This window comes from Podarcis liolepis (assembly GCF_965112155.1).
Source record: "Podarcis liolepis genome assembly, chromosome: 5".
NCBI lineage: Eukaryota > Metazoa > Chordata > Lepidosauria > Squamata > Lacertidae > Podarcis > Podarcis liolepis.
The window spans coordinates 44,290,908-44,315,599 of record NC_139556.1 but is presented as its reverse complement, the minus strand read 5'-3'; the positions used below and the strand labels follow the sequence as shown (position 1 = coordinate 44,315,599).

Genomic DNA, 24,692 nt, shown 5'->3' with positions numbered 1-24,692 from the left:
GTCAGTGCAGAGGGATTTGGGCCAGGGGACCTAATTCCACAGCATCCAGCTCTGGCTCCAAGCCGCCCTGTCCTCTTTTTGCTACTGCAGCAGCAGCAGCAGCAGCGGCAGATCAGAGGTTGGCGGCGGGCCGGCGGCCCCTCTTTCCGGTGACCGTCCAGCTGAGAGGCAGGCGAGCCCAGGGACCTGGACCTGGAAGGAATTGGACCGCCCTCCTCGCCTGGACTTTGATTCCCTCCCGAATCTAATCCACCACCGTTTCCTTCTCCAAACAGATTCCAGGCACGCCAGCCCAAAAGGGCAAAGTTACAGCGGCGAGTGGCAGTGTAGGAATTGGAAATCTCTCTCTCTCTCTCTCTCTCTCTCTCTCTCTCTCTCTCTCACACACACACACACACACACACACACACGCCTGTACAAAGCCACCTGCCAGGCTCTGGTGCAGAGTTCGCTTCTGGCTCCGGAGCGAGACTCCGGACAGGCACGTGTGAACGTCAGCACGGTCTTGGGAATGCCCCGCTTCGCCTTCCTAGCCCACCCATACAAAACCAGGCAAAATATGGTATTGAGCTTCGATTGGCTTCATTCAGGTTAGCATTCACACCTGCCAAGCGCAAGGCGGGTGCTATGTATACCAAACAAACACACAGCAAGTTGGGGGGGGGATCTTAACTAGCTCTGTTCAAACCGGCGTGGGGAGAGGAAACCACGTTTAAGCTTTTTCTTCGTAGTGTCTTAAGGAGGTGAGGCGGACAATAACGCGCTGGTTAACTGGAGCAAAACGTAAGTTTTGTAGCAACAAGGTTTTTTTCCCTTCTCTCTCTCTTTCTGTGAACGAGCTGCTTTGATGATTTCCTTTCTCATCCCCGCCTACCTCCTTTTGGTTAGATTGCAAAGACTGGGGATAGTGCGGGGCGGGCGCGCTGAGAAAAGACCTTTTAACTCTATTATTAGGCGAGTTTCACGAAACACACATAGACCAAAATTTCCCTGAATAAAGAGATATAATTCTCTAAGTAAAGAAATTCTAGCGTCTCTTCGCCGCCCGGCGGTGGTGAAGTTTGACGAACAGCGCCTCCTTGGGTGGGGAGACGAGATTTTCAGCGCAAATAAGATTGAGATCGTCAGTCGAGGGGACAAAAAGTAGCATCTCTCTCGCTTTCTGGCTCTCTCCCTCCCTTTCTACATTCCACGGTCTTATTGGGCTTCATTTGCCCCTCTTTTGAGTGGCAGTGGTGAGAAACAGCTTTCTCCACTTGGGAGGCTGCTCTGAAGTTTCTTAGGCCTCTCGGATCCGCTGAGTATAAACGCGACGTTTCAAATTTAAGAGGAAGCGAGAGTTTTCTCTTCCCACCTTCTCCCAACGAACTCCCTCCTAGCAGCGGTCCTTAGTTTGGCATCTGCAAGCAGGGCATCCGCCTTGGGAAACTAAACGCGGGTGAAATGGCACCGAGACGGTTAGCCTGGAACAACCTTCCCAAGTAGACAAAAAACCGGGAAAAGACGGGAGGGTGCCGCTACTTGAGAGTAAAGAGGCTCTCGGAGCAGGAGGGCAGCTCTGGCAACCGGGGGGAAAGAGAGAGGAGGGGAAAACGGGGATTCCGGAGCGAAGGTAATAGTCAGTGTGGAAAGTAACCTCGGGAAGCGCGTTCAGCTGGAAGAAGAAACCAGGGGAACGTCCGTCACATTTGGGGCTTGGAAGAGTCTTCCTTTAGTTTAGAGGGACAGGACAGGACGCTTCCGTGTCTGGGAAAGGATTGGGGAGCGGAGCGGAGAATACAGACCAGAAGCATTGATTTAAACTAAGCAAACCTCACGGAGAGAGAGGGAGAAAACGCACGTCAAATTGGAAGAACGTTGTTTGCCCGGAAGACTTTCTCTTTGCGATGAATGAATGAAGGCTGTAGGGGAAAGGGGGGAAAAAGAGCAATCCAATATAGGGAGGGGAGAGAGGGCTGGCGGCGGCGGCGGCGTGGGGGATTGTTCCTGGAAGCAGGCAGGATCGGGCAAGGGAGGAAGTTTCGCAGCTTTTTAGGGGTCGAGAAAGCGCATCGTTTCCTAAAGACCTCCAGCGGTTCCAGGAAAAGCAAAGCCAGAGAGTTCGTCGGCATTTATTTAAATGGCCCTTTGTTGTCCTCTCCCTTTTCCTGCGCCGCCGGGCCTGTGTTTATTCGTAAACAAACAAAAGAAAAAACAAACAAAACGCCACCTCCCTTCCCTGCAAAGAAGTTTGCGAGCCGACCCGTCTTCATTATCCTACCATCAAAATCTCCACCGACTCCGACTGAACAAACAAGGATCGATCCGATCATTTCAGATATTATAATTGGCTTTAATTAAACACACTTCGTTCTAATTAACTCTGAAATTTTAGCATGCTTTGGGACGCTGGTGTCTGATTTGATATTGTCAGTCCAGATGTCCTAATAAAATTCAATCCTCCACTCAAGACTTCAATATTCACTAAGAACAAAATGCAAATTAAATGTAAAACCTAAAGTATCGCCAAAGGTATAATCAAGAAAGGTGTCTCCAAACTTCTCACTTTTTTTATTACGCAGTAGTTAGAAAATGCAGATTACAGCCTAACAAGACCTCGCCTGAATAATAGAGAGTTTAACTCTTTCCTGCTCTTTCCTGAGTCTAACCTCATGTGCTTGGGGAACCGGTGCACGCGCGCGCGCGCCCCCTTGTCCTGCCGAAGACCAGAGCTGGGTGGGACTCGGGGCACATTTCCTTCAAAAACACGGTGCGCTCTTGAAGGCGATTTCGCCTAATTTGGGAGCGGGGAGGGTGCGACACCTCCAGTTCCCAGATACAGTATTTCCAAGATTGCAGAGAGGATATAATGCTCCAGAGCCGACTGGCACAATTTTTCGGCGACTTCCTTTTCCCTGTCGAGCGTAAAGGAAGTGGAGCATTTGGATAGAGGATCCTCCAGCAGCAGTTCAACTGCGCTGAGAGACTTGGCCACGCTCAGATACTCCCAGGGCCAAGGAGACTCTCTAACGTGTCCCCCACCCCACCCCGCAATCTTGCAAAGCAGTGGAGAAACAAGGACCCTCCATTCTCTCGGGGCTTCTCTCTCTCTCTCTCTCCCTAGCCCACGATTGCGCATCCTTTTCAATAATTAAAGCCTTAAAAGCTGGTCCACCACCGAGCAAAGTTACATGACAGACTTCCCCGGACCAGCCTATTAAGAGAGGCTTTTTGATGGCTCCTGGACAGTTTAGCTAGGCGAGATGTCATTTGTTTGTTGCACTGGGAGTTTCGATCTAACCCAGGAAGAGAGAATCGGGATAACAATAATAAACACGGAATGCTGTTACTCTTAAAAAGAGCACGGTTTATAAGCAAGAACACTTGCTTATTTCCCTCCCGCCGCCCCCGCTTCGTACATTGTGCCATGTTAATAAAGTCACTTAAAGTTGTTGCTAATTTAACTTTGGCATAAAAAAGGAGGAGGAAGAGGGAAGGGCATGCGTGCGAGTGTGTGTGTGTGTCGCACGCGGGTGATTTGCATTTTCTTTAGTATATTGAAATGAGGAGAGAACTGCTGGGCGGTTGGGCTGCCCAGAGCATAGCTAGGGGCCATGCAGAAATAAAAACAGAGAAAGAAAAGAAGAAAGAAAGAAACGGGCTCCTCTTCTAGACTATTAATAAGCAATTTGTCCCGCTGAAATTTACATTGCAAAGGGGGGGCGGAGGAGGAGGACGAGGGGGGGAGAAGAACTGGCCGTCCGCGCGCATTTGTGCTGCTTTCAGCTGCGCCAGCGCTGTGCAAGCTGCCTTGGTGGATGAAAGGATGAACTGTCCCACACCGCCCCCTCCCCTCCCCCCATAAAGTGATTTATGGCAGATATTTAAACTTTCCTTCCTTATAACTGTTAGGGGCAAGATTTCTCTTGCGCGCGTTTAGTGTGGCTCTTGATTTGCATATGCTTGATCAATCTCCTCTCTCCCTTTCAAGTGGGACACTTGGAATCCCCCCCACCGCACTCTCCTTTGAAACGCACAAGTACACACTTCAGCGGTTAGCCGAAGGGTTAATTTTAACTCCGCTCTTCACCCTGAAAATTGCGGCTTGTTGTGTTTCAAAGCTTATTTAGGTCTGAGAAATAATCGCAGATTGTGTTGGGTAAACAACAAGTGCTGGGATTCATCCCCTCTTCCACACCCACACCCACCCACCCACACCACACTCCCTTCCTCGCAACCCAAATTTCCCTTTGGCTTTAAGGGGGGGGGAGAGGAGAAAAGGGGGAGAGAATTTTTTAAAAAAGAAAAGAGTTTGTAAAGGTTGAATAGCGGGTGCAGTCTGCCACCTAGAGGACACTTTGCGTTTCCATGGCAAATCCCTGGCGTTTGCTCATATTAGATCCTTCTTTAGATCTTGATTGCTGTTTAAGTCACTTATCAAAATTACCCAGCTATTTCTCCGTGCCATTTTGCTTATGAAACATTGATTGCTTTGTTATTTGAACTTTTAAGAGCGCAGTATTAAAGAAAAAGAAAACAAAGGCGCACAAAACAACTTCAACACTTTCCGCACAAGAAAATCGTTGCCATTTTTAGACATTAGATTAAAAGGTATGAAATGTAAAAATAATACAATTTGATTTGTTAGTCTAACTGCGATTTGAGAGTTGATGTCCCCAAAGGCCAGGCGAGCTTTTTCTCTTTATTTATTTTTATTAAAACATCAATCTACTGTGGAGCTGGGTGAACTCAGTTTCACCTAGAGAACATAAAATTCTCCATACCAAGGAAATAAGCACCTTTCATAAATCAACAGTATTCCTGACAGATCGATCAATTTTTGGTTGTTAATCCGAAAGGAGGAGTTTTAATTGCTTCCACCGTGTTTTTTCAGTTCAAGCACCTTTGGCGTTGCCAGACCCTTAAAAGTGCTTCACTCTGGCGCTATAATTTGGATGGAAAACAAAGTTACACCTTTCAAGCCAAATCACCTTCCCAACTCCCCCGAAACAACACGAGCAGCGCCAACATTCCTTTCCGGATCCCAACAGGGGTACCGAAACGACAACACAAAACAGAACTTTCTGACAACCTTCCAACAAACAGGGGCGCGGGCGCGCACGCAGGCACACACACACACAGAGAGAGATATACACAAGCCCGCAAGTAATCCACCCGAAGTTACACGCAGGAGCACCCCACACGGTGCGTAAAAGGACAAAACCGCTGGCTGAGTGGCAAGAGGAGCTTCTGTCAAGCAGTGGCTTAGGACGCCTCTTGTCCTCAGACCCCTTTGATGCATGGAGCCAATTGCGGATCAAGTGAAATTGACAGCAACATCAGGCGCGCTGCCCTGCCTGATCAATCTGCCCCCTCGCCTAATTGGAGTCAGCGCAAGAGCAGCAAGGAAGCGAGAGTGGCTTTCTTTCTTTCCTTTCTCCCTCCTCCCTTGTGCCGAGTTACCAACCCAGCTGCACCATCCCCTCCATCCCTCGGGCAACTTTGTCTCTTTCCAGAATCAGGACCACACACACACCTGAGACTGGAGGACCCCCTCGGAGAGCAAGGAAAGGGAGGAAGAGAAAGAGAAGTGGGGGGGGGGGGGAGCAAGCAAGCAAGCGAGCGCAATGCTGGTAGTAATGGGACTCGCAAAACCCAATCGCTTACCTTTCACGGCTAATTAGGCAATAGACAGGTTTGTTTGGGTTCACAAAGGATGCTAGGAGTGTTTATTGTGGACGGAAAGCTAGACTTGAGGAGTGTGTGTGATCTGGGCTATTTAATACATTACTTACCCGACGACAATCTCAGGAAAGCTCTACGGGGCAAAGGGATGTGAGAGAGCGCAGCAGTGCGCAAGCGCCCCCTCCCCGGTTGAAACGGGAGGGAGGGGGGAGCGACAAGCGAATGGGACTTGGGGGAGGCGGAGGAGGAGGAGGAGGGAGGCTGGATGGAGGGGAGACCGGAGTTGGGGGGGGGGCAAAGCGAGCAACAGTCTTGAAGAAAGTTTGGTGGGAGAGAGAGCTTGTCCTGTTGGAAGGCGCAAACCAGCAGTCAGGCAGCGGGCGAAAGGGATGGGAAGAGGCAGGCAGAGCGCGGCTGCGTCCTCGGATGTGGGTCGCTCCCCTCGAGAGGCCACCTCGGGCAAAGGCGGGGAGTCGCACTTCGCAGAGGTGGCATCTCCAAGCCCTTGGCGGCTGGCCAGAGGGGGAAGAAGAGGCGGCGGCCGAGGAGCCCCGGAGGCTCTCTGCCAAGGGCGCCGCCGAGCCAAGCTGGGTTTAACACCTTTTCACCGAAGGGTCGTGCGCGCCCTGACAACCCGGGTGGCCAAAGGGTCGGGTTTCCCCTCTTGCTCTGCTTCTCCAGACAGGGTCCAGCTTCTCGGCCAGATCAGTGACTGCATGCAGCATGACTAGCTTTGGGGACGGGTGGGCGCGGGGTCCCCCTCTTTCCCTGGATGCGTGAATCTGGAGAAGGGGGCTTGGGACTGTGGCGTCGAAGCTGCTTTGGGAAGCCTCAGTGGGAAAGGGCGGCCACGACCTGGCCTTATTCTAGGCTCCTTTTAATTGAGGGCGGGAGGAAGGGAGAGAAAAGCAGTCTTGTTTTAGCGAAAGTCACCGCAAAACCTTCACCCCGCGCTTTTCTCTTGACACCCAACTCCTCAGTCCAGAAGACGCCTCTCTCCCATGCCTCCCTCCTCCCCTCCTCTTCAGATGTTCACTAATACAACTCACGTTTCCTTCCCGTTTGGGTGCTTGTTTGTTTTGCGCCCAGGTTAATAATAATAATAGTTAGTAGTAGTAATTAATTTAACCATAAAAAACCAGGCACATCTTCCTCCCGCTTTCCCACGGCTTGGCCACTCACCCCGATCACTATGAGTGGAAACTTAACCTCGGGTTTTCTACACAAGTGAGAGACGGGTCCAAACACGGGAATCGCCCTGAAAGCGAGGAGGGCGAGCGCACACGCGTGCCAACGTGCCACCTTCCCGGGAGAAATAGTATGCGTGTCCCCAAACCACAGCAACATAAGAATACAACAGTTGGGATCGCGGCACGTTTCCCTTCACGCCTGCACCTGAAGACGCTCGGGCGCAGAGGGGGGAAAGACCGTGCGATGAGCCCCCAAAGCGGGCTGCCTTCGGGTGCCCCCCTCCGTTTCCAGCTGTCAGGCGCTTTACGCTAGAGAAGCTGCTGGCGGCGCTGGTCTTTACTGCCCCGCGCCAGCAACTGGTGGGATCTGGCCAGATCTGGCAACCTAGGCGTTTTTTTAAAAAAAACAAACAAACACACAAACAGTGCCCATCCACGTAGGTCATCCTCTAAGGAGGGGGGGGGCAAGAAGGGGAGACAGTTCACGCCGGTAACAAAACGTTCCTCCCCCTAATCTAGCCAAATCGGACGATAAGTGAAAGGTGAATAGCACTGCGCTCCGCAAAAACAGAGGAACCCGAGGTTACTATGCCAAGGCTGGGTTGGAGAGCGACCGTGGCTCTCTGGTCGATAACGCGTGCTTACTTGGAAGTAAGCCCCGCTGAAGTCAACCGGAGTTACTTCCAGGTAAAGCAGGCTCTAAGAAGCTCTGTAGATCTGTGCCCCCCCCCCCCCCCCGCTTAAATGGCTACTGTATTGTGTGCCACCACAGTGCGTTGGAACTGAATGCGCCGCCGCTGACAATTTCCACGCTTATTCTAAAGGCACGCTTAAAAGACGGAAAGGCGCTTAGGGGAGAACCTCAATCAGTCAATGCGGGGTGGTGGTTGTTTTAAACTTCTCAGCTAACGCGTAAAAGACCGAGGTGTAAATGATATTTAAGACAGATCCACACACGAATGATAAGCAAGTAGTGTGATATAAGCCGTTCTGGGTCTTCAGAAGGCGCTAAGAAGTCACAACCCCAGGTGGGATTTAAACACACACACACAATTTTTTTTTCACATTTTGGGAGAAATTCTACTGAAATACTTCGGTTTAAGCGGTCTGGATTGGGATGTATCATATTTCTCTTTTGCACCAGCTTCAGGAAGGAGCAGTACAGCCAGAATCTAAAAACAAAATGATTACTTAAAAAACACACCCAGCTAGTCATTAACAAATTATGGAAATTGACACCAAAGCACATTTTGTTACAAAGGGGAACACAAAGGTTCTATTACTTCATAAAGTAACAGATACACGAATTATATTGGGTTTTTTATTTTCTAGATCGTGGATGATGGGTACAAATCGATTTTTATTGTAGGAGAAGGTGAAGAGCTTAGACAGAGAATACAAAGTTGCCTGTTTCTCTCCTGAAAAAGAACTCAGTACATTTTAAAACAAAAAGGTGACCCTGGGGAAGCCCTCCTCCAAAACGCTCCGGCTGCTGAGATTTTTTTTTTTACAGGTATTCGAGAGGAATCTTTTTTTAATTAAAGAAAAACCCCAAACCAGCTCAGAACCCTTACCCCAAGAATAAGACCCTGACATTTTGCCAATGTTTTAATGTCAGATTATTTTTTTTAAATCTATTTTTGTAGTTCAAGAATTTTAATTTTGTAAGGAAACTTAATTATAATTCCCCCCCTAAAGTAATGAATTGCTACATTAGTCTTAACTTTTCTCAGCAAGGGGACAGAAAAGGGGGGGGGGGGAGATAGAAACTGAAAGTGACCATTAAAGGCTGCAGTCCTGAACTCATTTACTTGGGAATAAACCTCACTGAGTATAGTGGGACTTACTTCTGAGTAGACATGTATAGAATCACACTGTTTCAAAGGTATAGCAGAGGTAGTAGGAGTTCATCAGAAAGCAATAAAAAAAACCCCTACCCACCCCAGTATTAATAATTACATGGCTGAAGAGTCAGCTGATCTGAGAGACAGTGCAATTAATTTAACTTGGAGAGTGTGTTCGGGCAAGAGAGTCTGTCTTTGTGTACGTGTGAATTCTCCCTTTTCTGGTTCAGGGACTGAGAGAGAGCCCAGGGTGTGAGGTCTTCATGCTGAAGTGTGGGTGCCTGAGGGTGGGCCATTTAGGAGAAATAGGCATAGTTCCTAATATAACTTACATAACTCAAGCTTCATATTTGTTTTTCAGAATTATCCACCTCAGGCTGAGACAAAAAGAACCATCTCCGCCTTTCCTTTATCCAAGAGGATACGCCAGCCTTTCTGACATGCAGTTCAACCCAAGCCACTGATTTTCAGAAGTTATAATGTGTTCAGTAGAACATCTAAGTAAGTGGGCAGAGGATTGCTAACAAAATTAAGAAAACTGATAAAATCATAAATTAGCATTAGTTACTGGGGAAAAGGAGGTACCACCAGTCTTGCAGTACACAGGAAGAAGCCTCATTGACTCATATTGTTTTATTCCTTATTAATAAGACTATTGTTTTGGAACAGTTTTCTCTTCATGACCACCTTACCGTAATTTCTGCTCTGGTATATGTGAAATTCATATAATATGTGGTATGCAGTTACGGAAACATTGAAGTTGAGGTTGTTTGAAACCTAGTACTACAGGACTGATATGTATTAGCTGAAAATATGGGGGTGATGAACACCCACATGCTCCTGGGTTCTGTTTCTTTGTCACACTCTGATGTGACAAAGAAAGGAGACCTAGAGTAGGACCTTTTAGATAAAAAGGCGGGGTTGTGCTTACAATAGTGGACTCCATTTGGGTCTGTGTTATAATGCACCCAAGGTGCAGATACAGTCAGCAAGACTGTAGAGAGGCGGCCAAATCTTGCTTCTTCCAAACATCCAGGTTAATCTGGAACAGGTTTAGCCACCTCTCCCTAGGGTGATTCTAATTAGACCTACCATGTGACAATAAAGGGGCATATGTCTTTCTATGACACTCATTGACTTTCCTTCTAAGGAGGGGAACCTATTAGACCCAGAGAGATGAGAGGAGAGGAACAGGTGCATTGAAATGGTAGGCATTCTCTTTCACCAGCCATTAAGACAGGTGAAAATTTGGTATAACAGGAAAAGGACCATTGCAGTCTGATTTCATCCTGTTCCAGTTTAGCTTGTTCTGCAAATAATAATAAGCAACAAAACAACAACAACAGCTGTAACAGAAACAATAACTTATGATACACCTAAAATTTGCCAGGTTAATTAAAACCTGTGCACAGATTTACAATGTAGAGACAAGACACATTGTGGAGGGAAGTAAAGGGGTGAAATGATGTTTTTTTAAAAGGAGGGGTTCGAACGCAGAGCCAGAAGAAGAGAGCAGGATATAAGGCAGGAATTGCAGGGAGGTGGGAACAAAGGACATTATATGCAATGATATAAAGGTGAATTTTGATAGCCATGAGGCAGGAGGGAAGGAAGTTGATAGGCTCTAAAGAGCCAGGGCGGTAAAGTGGGTAATGATGATGTGAATGTATATAATTAAATGGAAAATAAACAATACACACACACACACACACACACACACACACACACACACACACGTGTGTGTAGACAAAGGACATTTGTGGGGAATAAAGAGGGCAGTCTTAGGTTTAAGGCTGATATCTGTAGGTAGGTCTAAGATCCTGAGGAGGAACATAGAAAGAAAACAAAATAGTTACAGAAGAGCAAAACCAGTAAGACATTTGAAAATGTTCACAGGCGTCTTGATTTGAAATCAAGGAGAGAGTGAGAGGACACTGGTGATGAGAACAGTGAAACTGAGCAATGCAAACTGAGCCGCAAGTAGAATATATCAAATGAGCGGCAGCACACAGGAGAGAGAGGGAAGTTATTTAATAACAGATGTTGAAAGATGAAGTACAAGGTTGTAATAGTCAATGAGAATAAATGAGAGAATGGGCTAAAATGCTGGTAAAGCCTGCAGAAAGAAAATAATGAATTAAGGTCTATATTAAACAACTGAAAATAACAAGACCTGGAAGAGTGGAGGAAGAGGAAAGGAAGAATTAGAAGAAGACACGATTCCGGCCTTGATAAGTCTACAAACACTAGCATGATCAAGAACAAGAAAAGGTGATGTTGCAGTAATAAGAAAACCAGAAGCTCAGTTTTAGTGGAGTTATATTTTAGATACAGTGGTACCTTGGGTTAAGAACTTAATTCGTTCTGGAGGTCCGTTCTTAACCTGAAACTGTTCTTAACCTGAGGTACCACTTTAGCTAATGGGGCCTCTTGCTGCTGCCGCACGTTTCTGTTCTCATCCTGAAGCAAAGTTCTTAACCCGAGGTACTATTTCTGGGTAAGCGGAGTCTGTAACCTGAAGTGTCTGATGAGAAGCAGAGCAGAGACTGGGGCAAGAGAAGTAGTAGTTCATGTAAAGAGTTGTAGGTCATTGGCATAAAGGTGGAATATTTTCTTTCTTAATTTTAATGGAGGCAGACAGGAGAAGTAAATGTTACCCAGTTAATTCCATGGATGATCCTATCTTCATAGTGACAAAGTTGTTATAAAAACCACAACAGTGCAATAGTCACCATTTTCGTCCCAGAAATGTGCCTCCAGTTTGGTATTTGGAAACTCTTGTCATGGTGAGAAAAGCAGGTGTAGGAACTTGGTTTTGCAGAAAGTTGGCACAATATCTGTTGAAATGGTCTTCTGATTCCTACTGGCTCATATGAACACTGCAATATACAATAGTAAATGATGGATTCCACTAGAGACTTTTGGCTACAAAATCATGCGAGATCAACCATTTTTTGTTGTCCAGTGCAGCAGTATTAGGATGTTCAGTTTTAGTGTTGCAAAGAATCAGACTAAGCTGTGTTCAGTACCAGAGGAAGCCCCAGTGGTTCCTGCTAAATATCCCCCTCCACTCCAATAGTGGCTGTGGTTGGAAGTCTCCTCACTACGGCAGCAATAATATGAGTGTATGCCTTCTTAAGCCATGAAACCTTGGCCATATCTCATTCAAGGATCCATCTCCATGCCCTTAGTCAGATATTAATTAATTCCAGGAAAGTTTACACTGGGCATCCTCCATCAAACATCTTCCTCTGGTAATTAGATTAAGTCTAAATTTACATTTCCTGCAAAATGCCCATGAGGGACAAAAGAACATAAGACAAGCTTGCTGGAGCAGACCAATGGGTCATCAAGTCCCTGTGTCCTGTTGTCACAGTGGCCACTCAGATGCCTGTGGAAAGCTTGTAAGCAGGACATGAGCACAACAAGGCTCTGCATACCTGCAATTCCCAGCAATGCAGCACTGTGCATCTGACAGGCATGGTAGCCATTGAGAACCTTGTCCTCCATGAATTTGTTTTTCTAAAAATTGATTTATTAACAAAAAACATAATAAAGAAAAGAAACAACGAATCAAAAATTTAATCCATAAAGTCTTAATATTTGTATGAGAAATAAAATCATTCCATGATAACTGGGCAATTCTTGCGAACTTCATCCAAGTAAGCAAGGCAGTATTGTCATTGTTAAACCAACAGTGTCCATTGCAATAATGTCTGTGGTGTGTAGTCATCTTCAGTAAAGACCCCCAGAACAGAACTTCAGTGAACAGATATTTAAGATATGGGTCCATAACAATATACTCAAGTACCTTATGCAATATGTTCAATAACAGTTTAACATCAGATGTATAATGCCTTTAACAATTTGTTGGCGGTGGCGCGGGTGGTGGAGAAACAGCTTACAGAATACAGTGATTGACCTAACCTGACAGAACCAAATATGTATAGAGGGGCAAGAGACAATTTTAGCCTCTGTCAGTCATCATTGACAACAGTGAGCTAGATGGATCAATTGCCCAACTGTGGAAGTTTCCTGTGCACACTGCAGTTTCCTGTGTAAACTGACTGGCCAGTGACTCTACAGGGTTCAGGCAGGGATTTTTCCTAGCCCTACCAGGAGGTGCTAAAGACTGAACCTGAAGACTTCTGCAGGTAAAAGCATGAGCTATGGTCATTCTTTCCTCTGAGCTACTCCTCTGTCCTTTTGGATGGGATAGCAAAACAACCTTCCAGATCTTCCTGACTCAGCCAAGAGTCCTATGGCTGATGCTTTGCAAGGGTTTGGTGACGCTTCCAGGTGAATGTGCCAAATAAATAGTGGAGAAAAATGATAGGGAGCACTGGGGTGTCTCTGACTGCTACTCTATCCATTTATCCTCCCCAACTAAGGGAGATAATCATATAAAATAAATCTGAGTTCAAAACTGAAGAGCAAAACAGAAGCCACATTGTTGTTCATCTAGTTCCTTCCTGCCCGAAAGCCACTTCCCTAATGAGTTACTTCTGAAATGGGAGGGAGATGAGTTCACCAGCATCCTTTTGGGATAAACCTAGCCATACACCCTCACAGCTTCTGCATATTAATTAGTGGGCTTGGCAGCTTAAATAAGGTAGAGAGGTATGGGGTCTTTTTCTCCGTAGCACATATATTTAGTTCCAGCTCTCATGGAACCAACATCTCAGATCCCATGAAGTGCTTCCACTGAATGTTTCAGCAACAGAAATGATTACAATCATCACTATTTTTAAGAGCAAATAAGAACATTTCATACTATGATCAGAGTTTGTAGAAACATTGTGTGGAATATAGGATTCCACTAATGGATAAGACACTGGGAAGAAGCTGGTAAAATTTATTTATTTCCATAGGAATTTAGTTGTTTGTCTGGCACAACTAAAATCCTCAAACGCTTTAAATCATGAAGGTTTTGTTTGAACTTCATTGGCTTCTCTTCTTCTTGCCCCTATGAAACAAGCTTTGGGAACTCTGTACATTTAGGAGTAAACACAGATTCTTATTTCTTCCCTTCATGTTCCTTACTTTCAGCCTTCCTCCCTTTCTTGTTAAAAATCAGTCAGGTTTTTAAAATACTCTTTTTAAAGACAGCCTTAATAAAGATGTAGAAAAGGCAGCATGACCAAAGCCATTGCAAAACATTTGCTCATACATGCAACTGTTGCTAGAGTTGAAAGGCATTGTGATAAGGTTATTGAGCCCCAGTGTGCGGTTTTCTTTGTATGGCCCAGATCCAAAGAAACACAACTGCTCCAGAAGAGTCACTTGTATTGCCACCAATCAGAGCTAGAGATGCAAAACGTCTCTAGATAGAGACAGAGATGGGAGCAGTTGAATTGTATTCTATGGAGACCTAATGTAGCATAGCAGCCTAAGAGACTGAGAACCAGTCACCATTAAGTCACTAGATTGCCCAAGTAAACCACTGCTTCTCAGTTTCAGCCCCCTCCCCCCGCAAAATTATCATACGGAAGTGCTTTGAACACTTCAAAGCATGTTGTTATTGTTGACAGCATCCCTTGATACCTATGTCAAGTGTACACTGCGATTTATTGAATGTGGTTCTCCTCTCCCCAATCTATTGATTGTGGTGCACACCCTTAACTTTCTTTTTTGTGTGTCTGTACTGGTAGGCTTTGTACATACCATACCTTTACAGAACATTAAAAGCACATTCTTTCCCTCAAATAATTATGGGTTCTGCAGTTTACCTCTCACAAGCAACACCCAGCAGTTCTCAGCAACACTTAACCAACTATAGCATTCATAATTCTTTGAAGGAAAGAATATACTTTAAAGGTATAGCACAGAGCTTTCCAAACTTTTCATATTGGTGGCACACTTTTTAGACAGGCATTATTTCATGACACAATAACTCAGTTTTACTAGTAAACAGGAAGTTAAACTAACCTCTTTCCTGCCCCGGGAGGAGCGTTTGTGCGACACACCTACACACTGCAGCCAACACATTAACGTGTCGTGACACAGTTTGGAAAGCTCTGCTGTAGTGTGTACAGACTGTTTTTCTCTCATTCTTGAATCAGCACGGAAACTAGTAACATATCTGAGGCTATCTGCAAAAATGATGGTTAAAGTATGTGTCTGTGTGTATGGGGGAGGGGGGGAATCAAATTAAAAAGCTATATTGTCCACAGACTTTACTTTGTTTTCTACCTTTTATTGAGATCATTCATAAACTAGACTAGCCTAAAACAAGTAACTTGTGAAAACAAATTGAGATGAAGGAGCAGGGCTTATTGGGTGAGGAGCTGAGCTAAATCTGAACCCAGAACTCCCCCCCCCCCGCCGCCTCAGTCGTGAAACATGTAAAGAGACCAAGACAGCATACGCAAAGTGTCTGTCTTTCCCTCTCCACCGGCCGTTGGTATTACTCCCACCCCTCAACTGCAATTTGGGTTAAGGACTTCCAGGTCAGAGAGCATGAGCTCAGTCACTTTCTTATTTCAGAAATTAAGCTCTGCTTGGCGGTTCTGCTTCCAAGTGGGCTTCAGCCTTGACATTCCTCATTGTACAAATATGACACCATCAGGTTAAATTCACATGTGTTAGCACTTCTGTCTACGCAGCAAATACAGCCGGCATAGGGGAAGTCAATGGGGTAACCTGTCCATTCCTTTTTCGTCGCTTTCGTGTGCCTCACCCTCTATCAGCAGTTTTCTGTCTTTGTGCTTTAATCTTATTCTTCCTTCTACCTTGCAGTGTGTCAGAACGGCTTCATTCAGTGCTGAGATGGAAAAAACTGCATACTCCAACTCTGCAGGGATACTACAGAACTGAACAGTCGAGTTTCCCCCTGGTACCAGCATCTTACCTTTGCAGTTTTTGCTCTTCCACCAGCCCTGAAGCAACTTGTCTGCTCCCAAATTGGAGTCTTCCTTATGGCAGCACAGATACTTGATACTCCTTTACTGGTAAGGCAGGCTGTAAATGTATTGTGAAGTGCAATTAAGTGCATAACGGTGGCCAAATACAGTTGCTCTCCTCATTCACCTGTGCGTTATTTTTCTTGCAGAGAATTATTACTTTTGTTTACATTTCATAGTGTTTCGTTTTTAATGGCTGCGAGACAATACAGGATCTGTGCCATTTTGAACAGCTCTTTATCCCTGATTTAGAACTGGAATCACTATATTATTTTGAATAGCACGTTGAGATTTTGCAAAAGTGAACAGAGAAACAAACCCTGTCCATAGGCTTACAATCTCATACAAGTCGAAGTGTGGAGAAGATGAAAGGGTTAGAAGGCAGACTACCCAAAGCCCTTTTAGATACACTATGATTAACACCACAAAATATCTTCGTAAGTTTCCCTAATTTTAATTGTTCACTAAATGCTTCCTTCTGTTTTGGGGTATACCTTTACAGATTCTTCTTCAGTGGTGGATGGGAAGTGAGTAAAGAATCATGACAGAAAAGGTCATACTCTCAAAACCAAGAAAAATAAAAGTAATGTCATCTCCTCTAGTGTTGAAGGTTAAATATTTTAGTGAAAAGTGTCAGGGATATAAGAGGACATTGACTGAAACAGTGGCCTGCTTTCCTTAAGTAACTGTCTTTGTGCCACAGTCTTGAATCCCCCAGCTTAAAGCCCTATTGGAAATGAGGTCACAGGGTGAGAGGTCAAGTATCAGGTGACCATGAGTTCAAGTTAAAATGTGGCAGCAGTGCTCACCAGGGACAGAGAAAGCCAAAAATCACACACACACACACACACACACACACACACACTTCACCAGCAGACATAGAGTTCTGTCAGGCATAGCAAAAAATAAAGATCTGATCTCTTTGTGTATCAAAAATTAAAATGAGTATGGGAAATACTGTAAATGTTTGCTCTAGGCTTGTTTGCTAGTGGGGTAGTTTTATGGTCTGCTTCTAGAGACAGCTCAGATGATGAAAGAAAATTAATGTATTGCGTTCAAATATTACTAGCAGAATATGCTCACTCTGTCAGAATTATCTGGAAATTTCAAGAGAAACTGCAATGTGATAGAAACTTTTTTGTTAACTTTAGAATGCTAAATTTTAAACATTGATCTCTATGTTATTTACAAAAGCCTTACAGCCTGTCCAGTATTATTATTATTACAGTATTATTTGCTCACAACTGAGTCGTGCTATATTCCACAGAGCTTATTCCCAATGGTGCATTGGTTTGCTTGTTGTATTTGTTGTACTATTAATATTACACACCTATCACTAGCAGATCCCAGGGTGGTTTTCAGCAAATTAAAATCAGAATTAAAAACATTTAAAATGGATTACAGTCACAGGAAGCGGGTGAGTTCTGAAAACACACATCTCAGGTGTCAAAGGCCTAGGGTAAAAGGGGCGTTTTCAGTATCGCCAAAAGTTATTTTGTGAATTTGCCAGACACACACCTGCGTGGAGGGAATTCCACAACTTAGGGGCTACCACAGAGAATGCCTTTTCTGGAGGCTGTACGGATGTGTATAGATGCTAGGGGAGGGTATATTTATTAGATATTATCCTTCCTTCCTCATGTTTGTGAGTTCAGCAGAGTGCATTCCTTTGCAGCTTAGAAGGGAAGCTTAGATAGGCTAGTTTTAGTCTTTTAGTTTAAGTCATTCAGGATGTTTTAAGGCAGACTGGATTCTCCTGGTATTTCCCCCCTGAAAACAATAACCACATAAACAATCTTGTAAATGGTAAAAATGACGTTTACTCACTCAGAATACTTGTTGAAGAGTAACAGACGCTTTGTTCAGGCAGGCTTAAAATGGTAATCCAGTTATGACGACATACTTTAGTCCAGTTTAAAATGGAGTCTGACCTGTGCCTCAGACTAGGCATATGTTCTCACGTTGCTGGAACAAGGTGAGAACAGGGCACAATGGCTCTCAGAGTTCTCTCTAGCAAACTTACAGGAAAACTCTTTGAGCTTCAGCCCCTATCATGTGCCTGTCTAGCAAACATACGTCATTGGTTTGACTGCATTGTAAATATCCCACAGAGGCACTACCCCACAACTTCTGAGAGAGGTGGAACTACTAAGAGGGCCTCCAATGCAAATCTTAACACTAAGCAGGCTCTCTAGGGAGGCGGTGGCCTTTGCAGCTATCTGGGGCCTAAGTCTTTTGGGGCTTTAAACGGTAGCATGAGCACCTTAAATTGGGCCCAGAAACATACAGGCATCTGGTGCAGCTGCCTTAAAATGGGTTATGTGAATTCTAAAGGCAACCCTAGCTAGCAATCTGGCCAACTGCATTTTAGACCAGTTCAAATTCTGAGTCAAGGTCAGCCTCGTGTACCCAGGATTGCAATGATCCAATCTGGAAGTTTAACTAGAGCGTGGAACACCATGGCTAAGTCATCTCTGCCTAAAAGGAATCATAGCTGGTGAACCAGCCATAGCTGGAAATAGGCACTCTTAACTACCAAGGCCTCCTGTACCCCTGCTCCTTTCAGGGGAATGTAACCGCTATCCAGAAAACACTCTCTTCTCACCTCCTGGATTTGATAACTTGGAACACATAACACACCTGTCTTTTCAGGATTCAATTTCTTGGCCCACATCCAGCCCATCACTGCCTCCAAACACTTGCCTAACACCTCAGCTGCCTCCTCTCCTGATCCATATTGTGAATGGAAGGAGATGTCTGGATTCAGCCCAGTGTCATTGTGGTACCAGTTCTGCAAGGAACAATGCACATTGATGAGAAGGGAAACTCATGGGGCTAGCAGTCCTTTTCACTTGTTGAAACAGTAAAAATAACTCCTCTGGCACCAGAAAGAGATACAGCAGGTGAATTAAATGTTACTTTTAAAAATAACCAACTATTACTTATTTTCAGTTTTTTACATTTGCATTTCAGTCATTCTCCGTTGAGTACATGGAATCACCTAGTTTTTCCTCCTCAAAACAGTCTTATAAAATAGGTGAGGAGTATAACTTTCTCTGCTGCCATTCTGCCTAAAATAGCACTCAAAGCAGCTTACATAACTATTAAAATATAAATGATAATCGCTTACTTCCCCCCCCAAAACTGTACAAAAATAAAGCATAAGGTAACAGTATAACACATCAGAAAAAATTTAACAGATAAAAACTATTATGGGCGTAGCCAGGATTTTTGTTGGGGGGCAGGTCTTTTGTTGGGGGGCAGAACCTCAGCTAGCTATGTATTTTTTATTGATTTTTATTGATTGGGGGGGCAGCTGCCCTTCCCTGCCCCCCCCTTGGCTACGCCCATGAAGACTACAATGCTGAATGTACTTATATATATATACATATAAAGACTGATACAACCATGCACAGGATTGCTGTATCAAATAACAACATGCAAAACAATCCTGACCCAGGATCTGAGAAGGTTGGCAAAATAAAATATGTTTAATCCTGTGCTTGAAGCTTCATAACATGGTGGCCTCCCTGGTATCGCTGCAGACAAAACTTCAAGAGCTGCGGCAACCCTTAGGAGGGTATGACCCCACTCCAAATGATCAAGCCCAGGGGAATCCAATTTATAAATCTCTAAAAAGAGGGGGGGAGTTATGCAGGAAAAGCACCCCCTAAGGGTGGAACTGCACAGTATATATAGTACAGGGACATTTACCAAATACTGTGACAATACTTAGTTTGAAGTGGATGTCCAAAGTGGGGATATCTTTTCCCCAGTGGTGATAAAAAGCCACTTAGGGAATAGTTTTCATTGGGGGAAAATGGAAGAAAGTGGAAGTCTTATATGCCTGTCTTCAACTTCAGATTGCAAACTCTGTGGCTGCACTGCATGTGACATACACTCCACCCCGCCAAGAACTGCATATATGTCATTTGGCCTCCTCAAACCCCTTAGGGATTCATAGGTCACAACAAGTACATTGGCTCATGTTTGGAAGCGAACCGGCAACCAGAGTAGCTGAGCAAGAATCAGTATAATATGATTCCAGTGCCTTGCTCCATCCGGAAGGTGGGTGGCGGCATTGTATTCCAGCTATACTGGCGTGGTTAAGAACAGAACCTGTATAATGCCATCAGTGTGTGATTTTGCTTAAGTGTTTCATGTGAATATCAAATGCTATGGATGGACCTTTACAGAATAGGTTAATTGCTTCTGGGAAAGGGCCACAGCTCAGGGGCAGAGCCTCTGCTTTGCATGCAAAAGATCCCAGGTTCAAATCTCTAGGTAGAGCTGGAACTGCCTCCTTTCTGAAAGCTGGAGAGATGCTGCCATATAGTGCAGGCAATATTGAGCGAGGCAGCTTCTTACCGGTATGTAGCAAAACAGAAATTTCCCAACAATGCTGAAAAAGCCCTGTCATTTGGGAATAGAAATAAAGCAGTGATTCCAGTTATCAAAGGCTAACTTCTCCTGACAGTTCCTAAACAAAACTGAAGTAGGTTCATCACAACCCCTGAGCTGTGTCCAGGTTGAAATGGATCGAGGAAGTTAGCCTTTTCTAGAATTGCATATCACTGATGCTCAGCCATATAGTACTAACAGATACCTCTGAAAGCCACAGGTTCAGTTTTCCATAAAACTGCCTTTCTCTCCTGTCACAGTAATGTGCTCATCTGTGGCTTTGCATTGTACTGCATTGTACTACTTCAATGAAGGGAGCAGCACTGGTATGATATCCTGGGTCAGTACACTGTAAAGTACTACAGATGCAACCTTGGTTTAGTAACACAACATTTTTCTCCTAAGAATTGAAGCACCTATAACATCTTTAAAGAGGGATGGAAAGGGTGAAAGGCAGTTCCCCAAGTCCTTCTCAGAGAAGTAGAGATTATTTTGTATGTGCTAGAAGTGTTCGGTTGCAGCCTTAAAGCCATTTAGTAGGACGTACATTTTCTTGATCTCAGTAACTGATTGCTGCAATGCAATTCTGCAGTGATACGAATTTATTGCAAATTATTATTACAAGAAGAGTAAGCTTTAATTTTATTTAGTGTACATGCAATATCGGAAGAAAACATAAAGTGTACACTTCCTTAAACTCTTGCCCTGCCTATACATGGGGCTGCTTAAATTCACATGTATAAAATGGCTATAGCACAATTCTCACTGTTGACCAGAAAAGATTAATGCCTCTTAACTATCTGCCCTATACTCAAATGCTCCCTTGGCACAGGTCTTTCTGAAATGAATGGCGCTTGCTTGGGTGAAGCAGTTTAAGGACCAAGCCTCTATATTTCCATCAGTGCAGGAGCAAGAAGTTTTTCTGGAGACTCGTCACTTCCAAAGAACATTCCAGCTAATGGTGGTTTTGCCCACAATGCTGTGTTTCTTTTGTATCCCAAACCACAGATTGATAGGTAGCCATTATAGCTGGAATTCCTTGAAGCTGTAATGAGAGGGCTGTAATTTCACGGCTGTGAGGCCATAAGCTATGAAATATGACCTTTATACAGTGTGAGAAAGAAAACCCAGCACTGTTTTTATATTGTTCTAGTAGGAATCTACTATGAAGAAATCCTCAAATTTCTCACACAATTGGTCTTAGGGTGCTTTTGCACTTCACCAGCGACCCATGGGTCAAACTGACCTTTGCCACAGTCTACACCAGAGCACTGAAGTTAAGTCACTGAAGCACAGACCATTTCCCAGACGCTTCTAGGGTGAGCAGAAGCAAAGGAGAGCAGGGCTCTGCTATCTTTAGCACTCGTGTAAGTGCAGGTGTAAACCTTCCTCACCCTTGGATGGCAAACTGTGCCTGCCAAACTTATGCACTCTTTCTGGCTTGTATTCTTCTGCAACTGGTCATCCAAGCTACTTCCATCTGTGCCGCCAACCTAGTGTATGTTTCATCTGCTCCCAATCCAAGCCAGTAATGAATCAGCTCTGTAGGTGGAGCAAGATGGGATGATAACAGTGCAATTCTGTATGTCTGCTCAGAAGCTCAGACTCATTTAATTCAATGGACTTTTCTGCCAGGGAAGTGGGTGTGAAGATTGTAACACATTTCAAGTGTTCACTTACATTGTCTCAGTGATATTTGCAATAACCTTGCTCAGGTGGTCTTTATTATGCCCATTTTGCAGGCTAGGGCTGATAAAATAGTGGCTTACTAGCTCTGCCCACTGAGTTCATGACTGAGAGCAGAGGTTTGAACTGTGCACATCCCAGCTCATAGATTAGACTTGTAAGATATGGGTTTCATGTTGAAGACAGCCCAGCTCCTGCCTGTTCAGAACTTTGAGGGGAACTGTCCATACCAAGAGAGGAAGGGCTGCTTTTCTGCCCTGCTCCTTATCTCTAGTTCTGTTTCTCCTCTCACAGCTGACGTTGGTACAGGGGAAACTCAGGATCCCCCTCCTTCCTCAGTCAGCCTTACACGGTAAGCTGCCATGAGTAGATTTGGGGAGAAGAGATAGGACTGCTAGTTATTTGAATGACTTGCCATCTACCCCTGGACCCACGTAGGCAACTCTGATAATGGGGAAAGATGGAGAAATAACACTTGTAGTACAATCCTCTACATGTCTGTGCAGAAGTAAGAGGCACTGGCTTGTATTCAATGGAGTGCTAAGTAAATGCTCCAGCAGCTCAAGAGTTTCTATTAGTGCTATGGGGCTTTGCTCCCTGTCCTCCCCCTAGGTAAAAGTAAAGGAGACCCCTGACCATTAGGTACAGTCGTGGCCGACTCTGGGGTTGCAGCGCCCAACTCGCTTTATTGGCCGAGGGAGCTGGCATACAGCTTCCGGGTCATGTGGCCAGCATGACTAAGCCACTTCTGGTGAACCAGAGCAGCACACGGAAACGCTGTTTACCTTCCCGTCGGAGTGGTACCTATTTATCCACTTGCACTTTGACGTGCTTTCGAACTGCTAGGCTGGCAGGAGCAGGGACCGGGCAATGGGAGCTGACCCCGTCGCGGGGATTCGAACCACCGACCTTCTGATAGGCAAGTCCTAGGTTCTGTGGTTTAACCCACAGCGCCACCCACATCCCATCCCTCCCCCTACATGCCCCCTAAATCTGTCCTGGGTTTCCCCATACGCTCTGGAGCAGATTTGAGGAGGGACACAACAGGGGATGCACACGAGGAGAGGAGAGGGTGCAAAGTCCTGTAGCACGTGGAAATCTTTGTGCCAATGAGAAGCTTACTTAGTGTTACATTGGGTACACCTTGGGCCAGTCGTTCACTCTCAGCCTAACCCACCTCACAGGGTTGTTGTGAGGATAAAATGGGGAGGAGGAGAACAATATACGCCACCTTGAGCTTCTTGGAGGAATAGTGGGATTTAAATGCAATAATTATAAATAAAGCAAATAAGTAATCGAGTTCCATGTGGCTTTTCCCTTGGTATAGAATTTCAGCCTTTGTATTTATGTAGCACATTCAAAGTATTCACAGTACTCAACATACAACAGCCTTGCGAGGGAGGTAACTTACCAGCACTTCAACAAACATCTGAATTCACCATAAGAATCTTTAGCTTGCTCTCTTCAGAAACTGATACTTAAAGTTATATTACAGATTATTAGAACCGAAAGAGCTCTATTTAAATAGAACCATTTCTTCACCACTTCCTGAGCTGTTAAGCATTACGACATAGTCATGTTACACATGTTCAATATAATTGTAAAGTTGGTGTATTATAGTTCCATATACAGTATATATAACCCCTGGAAGAATAATCAGAAAGCAGGTTAAGACAGAATACAATTTATTAGTACCTGCTTTTTCCTGTAAAGACTATACTGGTGGCAATAATAATGACTTATGTGACTTGGCTAAGCTGAATATTATTAGACAAGCAGAATATTATTATAAAGGAAATTATCTGCGCTTTATTATGTCCTGTTTTATTCACTTCTGCAAAACAGAACATTTTGGCAAGAGTGGAATTGTCTGGCTTGGGCCATTTAGGGTCTAATCATATATATTTTTATATCTGTAGCACTTTAAACTGTTCCTGTTGCAGTAGTTAAAATACAGAAATGTTTATTAACTTTTAAAATGAGAAAATTCTGAATGAAATTATTGTTTCGCCTCTTCGATTAAAGGAAAATTGTTTTGGATGATCTTATCAGGCTTTGTCGGCCTGCCATCTACTGGCTGGACTTTTGTAAGTTTTCCAAAAGGACTGAAAAAGCTTCCTAATTGGAAACATATGCACAAGTTTTTAAAAACTTGCTTTCTAGAGTTGACAAAGCCATGGCTATGAAGAATGCATAGCAACCACAGAATGCATGGACATGAGAGGAAATGTTAGGGGAACCAAATAGACAATAGATGACCAAAGCGATAAGTTTGGGTATCTTGCTGATTGTCTAATACCATGTTTGTTTTTCCTCTCCCCTTTTAGTTAATCTTAATAGCCGAGAGCTACGCTTTACTATTTTTAAACCACTGAGTGAAGCTTAATGAATGCTACCTCTTCAGATCTAAAATCCCAACAGTTGTTAATTAGTCATGGTTGACCTACAGTGGTGACAGACCGTACCAAAAATACTAGGTGTAGGAAAGGAAATAGTTACAGCTTCCACTTCTAAATGGATCAGTACATAATTTCCCTTTAGTGATTCATAGGTTTACTACTAAGGGCACAGGAATGACAATTTTCTTATGTCGCCATTTATGTTTTGTAGACTCATCGAGTTGGAAGGGACTTTGGAGATCATCTAGCTAAACCCGCTGCTGAATGCTGGTATGGGATGAAGGATGCTACTACAGCATCCCTGACAGATGGCTGTCAACGCCCTGCAACAAATAAGAACTCACCACCTCTCCATTCAACAACTGAACAGTTATTCTTGTTAAGAAGTTTCTATGGACCCTGGGCCCTAAATAGTGGTGGTTGTGACTATGGTGTCTATAGAAAGCATGACAATTTTTAGCTGGGTCAAACCAATAACCTTTATTCAGTTCCATTTCAGTTACTGAAAAGAGAACTTGATTGTGGAAAATGGGTCAAATCTAGTTATTTCATTGGCAATCAAAATGCAGGAAGATGAAAATATTCTTTACTGTGATCCACTGATGT

At 44.4% G+C, this 24,692-nt stretch overlaps 1 protein-coding gene and 1 long non-coding RNA gene across 4 annotated transcripts in view; one reads left to right on the top strand and one right to left on the bottom strand.

The window, feature by feature from the left end:
• EBF3 (EBF transcription factor 3) overlaps positions 1-15,652 on the bottom strand; it is a 191,196-nt gene extending 175,544 nt beyond the window's left edge. Inside the window, exon 1 of one of the 3 annotated variants that reach the window (XM_083506010.1) lies at positions 15,549-15,652. The gene's annotated coding sequence lies outside the window, so the exon portion shown is untranslated. Of the gene's footprint in view, positions 1-5,646; positions 5,777-15,548 lie in introns of those variants that run through there. The other 2 variants (XM_083506019.1, XM_083506021.1) reach the window with 2 other exon arrangements.
• LOC310708146 lies at positions 1-24,692 on the top strand. Its single transcript, XR_014526875.1, has 4 exons — positions 1-783; positions 9,060-9,199; positions 15,437-15,648; positions 24,298-24,692. It is a non-coding gene; the product is annotated as an uncharacterized lncRNA (long non-coding RNA).